This window comes from Triticum dicoccoides, chromosome 1A, assembly GCF_002162155.2.
Source record: "Triticum dicoccoides isolate Atlit2015 ecotype Zavitan chromosome 1A, WEW_v2.0, whole genome shotgun sequence".
NCBI lineage: Eukaryota > Viridiplantae > Streptophyta > Magnoliopsida > Poales > Poaceae > Triticum > Triticum dicoccoides.
This window is the reverse complement of record NC_041380.1, coordinates 5,300,175-5,306,006: the sequence shown is the minus strand read 5'-3', so window position 1 is coordinate 5,306,006 and position 5,832 is coordinate 5,300,175.

Below are 5,832 nucleotides of genomic sequence, written 5' to 3'. Positions count from 1 at the left end.
TGCGTGTGGCATATCAAAATGTTCGTCTCGACGAGTACATCATTTCATCTCAGTCATCATTCTCATTTGAGCTCATCTTGATGCCCGAAATTTTGTTGGAAGAGGGCTATGTGATGATAGTTTCAGATCTGTTTCAGCAATTGCACTTTTGTCATTCTTGCCATGATTAATGTGTGCATGCTATGATCCTAACTCTACATGTGTTTTGAAGTATGCCATGTTATCTTTACAGGGGTGTATGTCATGTATTTTTGTGATCTTTGTGGTGACTAGCACAAGCATGCAAAGTCATTGTCGTGTCATTATTTTTATGCCATATGTTCATGTTGTTTCCTAGTGATCCGTGCCTCTTTTGAGCATGATTAGTAAGGATGTTTTGTAGATAATGTTATGCTCTATCCATCCATGTCTTTGTTTGAAATTATGGAGCACCCTAGCTTGAGTCAATCGAGCTCTACTTTTGCTAAACAATGTTCCTGGCAGATTGTTAACATGTTTAGCAATTTTGCCGAGCTTGTTGTTGTTGATCCATGCATGCTATGTTGTTGTTCTTGCCATGTCTAGCTTCTATGCCATGTCTATTTGCTGGGTGTATGCTTAATTTGTGATGCAATGCCTTGTAGTGAGTGCATTGAGCTCGTAAACATGCCTACTCGTTATCTGTTTTGCCATGCTCCAGTTTTTCTCCAAGTCTGGATCTGTTTATGTTTTTGCTATGTTCACATGGTTGCAATTGTATTTTCTGATCCCTTTTAGCTCATGGTAACTAAGGGACTTTTGTTGTATGCTTTGAGTAGCTTCATGCCATGCCTTGCTTTGCCATGATATGTTCCCGTAGCATGTAGTTATCGTGCTCTAAACATTGCTTCTTGATGATAAATTCCTGACTTGTTATTTTCTCTAAGTCTGTAACCTATTATCTTTTGCACTTTTGCCATGCTTGTTTGAACCTGTTAATGAGTGATTTAGCCGTAGCTCAGTGTTCATATTTTGTCAAGCATCATGAGTGGATCCCTGCCATGTATTTTGTTGCCATGTTTGAGTGCAGTAGCTTATTTATCTTGATGCATTTAGAAGGCTATTTGTTGTTTATCGCAGACCGGTGCCATATTTGTTTTGCTTGTCATTTCCAAACCGTGCATCCGATTCCGGTGATCTTTATATCGATTTCAACCGAAATCAACTCCTCTTTCCAGTGGCACTCTTGGTTTTCCAAGTTGAGGCCCGGTTCAATCATTCCTTTCCAAATCATGCATATGCATCGCATAACGCATCCCGCATATCATGACATGTTTGGCATCATGTTGTTTGAGCATTGCACGTGGTTGATTGTGTTACTTTTGTTTGTTGTCTTGCTTTGGGTAGAGCCGGGAGACGAGTACGCTTACGAGGATCAAGGCAACTCTGAGAACTTTGCAGGCAAGATGACCATACCCTCGAAATCACTTCTATCTTTGCTTGCTAGATGCTCGCTGTTTTGCTATGCCTATGCTACGATACCTACCACTTGCTTATCATGCCTCCCACATTGTCATGTCAAACCTCTAACCCACCTTGTCCTAGCAAACCGTTGTTTGGCTATGTTACCGCTTTGCTCAGCCCCTCTTATAGCATTTCTAGTTGCAGGTGAAGATTGGAGATCATTCCTTGTTGGAACATGTTTATTATTGGGATATCACCATATTATCTTGATTATCTTAATGCACCTATATACTTGATAAAGGGTGGAAGGCTCGGCCTTATGCCTGGTGTTTTGTTCCACTCTTGTCACCCTAGTTTTCCGTCATATCGGTGTTATGTTCCCGGATTTTGCATTCCTTACACGGTTGGGTTATAACGGGAACCCCTTGACAGTTCGCCTTGAATAAAACTCCTCCAGCAATGCCCAACCTTGGTTTTACCATTCACCACCTAGCCTCTTTTTCCCTTGGGTATTTGGAGCTCGAGGGTCATCTTTATTTAACCCCCCCCCCCCCGGGCCAGTGCTCTTCTGAGTGTTGGTCCAAAGTGAGCTGCCTGTGGGGCCACCTCGGGGAAACTTGAGGGTTGGTTTTACTCGTAGCTAGTCTCATCTGAGTGTACCCTGAGAACGAGATATGTGCAGCTCCTATCGGGATTTGTCGGCACATTCGGGCGGTGTTGCTGGACTTGTTTTACCGTTGTCGAGATGTCTTGTAACCGGGATGCCGAGTCTGATCGGATTGTCTTAGGAGAAGGAATATCCTTCGTTGACCATGACAGCTTGTGATGGGCTAAGTCGGGACTCCCCTGCAGGGATGTGATCTTTCGAAAGCCGTGCCCGCGGTTATGGGCAGATGGGAATTTGTTAATGTCCGGTTGTAGAAAACCTGAAACTTAACTTAATTAAAATGCATCAACAATGTGAGTAACCGTGATGGTCTCTTCTCGGCGGAGTCCGGGAAGTGAACACGGTGTTGGAGTAATGCTTGACGTAGGTTGTTCTAGGATCACTTCTTGATCATAGTTGTTCGACCGTGCTTTTGCCTTCTCTTTTCGCTCTCATTTGCGTATGTTAGCCACCATATATGCTAGTCGCTTGCTGCAGCTCCACCTCATACCTTTTGTCTTACCTATAAGCTTAAATAGTCTTGATCGCGAGGGTGTGAGATTGCTGAGTCCCCGTGACTCACAGATTCCTTCCAAAAACCAGATGCAGGGACCGATGATACCATTCCAGGTGACTCAACTGATCTCAAGTGGCTGTTCCATGAGGACTCAGGACGATACTACGTGTCTTTCCCAGATGATCAGTAGTGGTGCCCAGTTGGGGCGATCGGGGACTATGTTGCATTGGGGTTTATCTTCATTTTGGTTCCCTAGTCGGACCTTGAATGTATTGGATAATGTAATGACTTATTTATGTATTTGTGTGACGTGGCGAGTGTAAGCCAACTATGTTCCTTTTCCCTTATTGTATTACATGGGTTGTTGTGAGGATTACCTCACTTGCGACATTGCTTTCAATGCGGTTATGCCTCTAAGTCGTGCTTCGACACGTGGGAGATATAGCCGCATCGAGGGTGTTACAACCAGAGAGGAGACAGATGAGTACGAGAGGAGAGCGGGGCCGCTCGTCGCCACACTGCAGCTCAGGAGGCGATAGCCGCTTCATCTCAGTACGACCCCAACTTTTACTACGGATATCAGCAAGGCCAGCCGTGGCCATATACCAACTTAGGCCAAAAGCCTAAGCTTGGGGGAGTATGTATTTCCCATCTATATTACATTCATGTTCACACACTCATTGCTAGATGTCGGTGCTCATACTTTTTCATTGTATTATCCATGCTAGTTTATTTTCCTTTTTATGCTTTCTTCTTGTGTGTTTAATAAACCTTAAGAAAAACCAAAAAAATTAGTTGTAGCTTTTAATTAATTTACTTTCCATGCTTGTAGTAGTAATTAAAAAGAAAACCCAAAAATATTTCCCGTTCTTCTTTTGCTTGTTGGGAGCTTTCCCGTGTAAATAGTTTTATTTCTTTTCTTTTCTTTAGGGGTCGACAGGAGAAGACTATAATTAAATTGTTGAAGTGGCTCTTATATGCATTATTGTTGATCTGACAAAAGAGCCCATATTGCTTTGTCTTCTCCTGTCTATTGAATGCTCGCAGATTCCAGCTTAGTCCAATGCACGTGCACTCTTATTATTATTCACATCGTTCGGTCGTGCAAGTGAAAGGCAATTATGATGATATATGATGGACTGACTGAGATGAGAAAAGCTGGTATGAACTCGGCCTCTTTTGTTTTTGTAAATATGATGAGTTCATCGTTCTTGATTCAGCTTGTTATGAATAAACATGTTTGCAATGACAATTAGAGATCATAGTTGCTTGTGCCATGCTTAATTAGCTATGAGTTATAATGGTTTACCTTGCGTGCCAACATGCTATTGAGATGGTTATGATGTGGTATGATAGGGTGGTATCCTCTTTTGAATGATTTAAGTGACTTGACTTGGCACGTGTTCATGCATGTAGTTGAAACAAATCAACATAGCCTTCACGATATTTATGTTCATGGTGGATTATATCCTACTCATGCTTGCATCCAATATTTATTAATTTTAATGCATGTACATGGTTGTTGTCGCTCTCTAGTTGGCCGCTTCCCAGTCTTTTGCTAGCCTTCACCTGTACTAAGCGGGAATACTGCTTGTGCATCCAATCCCTTAAACCCCAAAGTTATTCCAGATGAGTCCACTATACCTTCCTATATGCGGTATCTACCTTCAGTTCCAAGTAAATTTGTATGTGCCAAACTCTAAACCTTCAAATAAATATCCTGTTTTGTATGCTCGAATAGCTCATGTATCAACTAGGGCTGCCTGTATCTTCCATGGTAGGCGGGTTATTCTCAAGAGGAGTGGACTCCGCTCCTCATTCACGAGAAAATGGCTGGTCACCGGGATGCCCAGTCCCATGCTTTATGCAAACTAAATCAAAATAATTGCAAAACAAAACTCCCCCTGGGACTGTTGATAGTTGGAGGCACTCGTTGTTTCGAGCAAGCCATGGATTGATGTTTGTTTGTGGAGGGGGGGTATAAACTTTACCATTCTGTTTGGGAACCGCCTATAATATGTGTAGCATGGAAGATGTCGCCATATCTTGGTTGTTATGTTGACAATGAAAGTATACCGCTCAAAATATTAATTATCTCTATTTCAAAACCGAGCTCTGGCACCTCTACAAATCTCTGCTTCCCTCTGCGAAGGGCCTATCCATTTACTTTTATGTTGAGCCATCACCCTCTTATTAAAAGCACTAGCTGGAGAGCACAACTGTCATTTGCATTCATCACTGTTAATTTATATTGGGTGTGACTATGATTGGATATCTTTTACCATGAATTAAAATGTCTAGTCGGTCCTTGATCTTTAAAGGTGCTCTGCATTTATGTTTTGCGGTCTCAGAAAGGGCTAGCGAGATACCATCTTGTTATATCATATTATGATTGTTTTGAGAAAGTGTTGTCATCCAAGATTTATTATTATGGCTTGCTAGTTGATTATGCTATTGATATGGGTAATCATGAGACCTGAGAATTATTGCAAATGTGGTTAGTTATAATCTTTGCTGAAAACTTAAATGCTAAGCTTGACATATTTACAACAACAAGAGCAAACCGAGTTTGTAAAAGTTTTTCTTTATTTCTTTTAGTTTGTCAACTGAGTTGCTTGAGGACAAGCAAGGGTTTAAGCTTGGGGGAGTTGATACATCTCTGTCGTATCTACTTTTCCAAATACTTTTGCCCTTGTTTTGGACTCTAACTTGTATGATTTGAATGGAACTAACCCGGGCTGACGCTGTTTTCAGCAGAATTGCCATGATGTTGTTTTATGTGCAAAAAACAAAAGTTCTCGGAATGACCTGAAACTCCATGGAATATCTTACAATAAATAATAAAAAATCATCGCCAAAGATGAAGACCAGGGGGCCCACACCCTGCTCACGAGGGTGGGCCCCCCCTAGGGCGTGCCCCCTACCTCGTGGGCCCCCTGGAGGCCTCCCGACTCCAACTCCAACTCTATATATCTGCTTTCGGGGAGAAAAAAATGAAGGAGAAGAAATCATCGCATTTTACGATACGGAGCCGCCGCCAAACCCTAAAACCTCTCGGGAGGGCTGATCTGGAGTCCATTCGGGGCTCCGGTGAGGGGAATCCGTCGCCGTTGTCATCGTCAACCATCCTCCATCGCCAATTTCATGATGCTCACCGCCGTGCATGAGTAATTCCATCGTAAGCTTACTAGACGGTGATGGGTTGGATGAGATTTATCATGTAATCGAGTTAGTTTTGTTAGGGTTT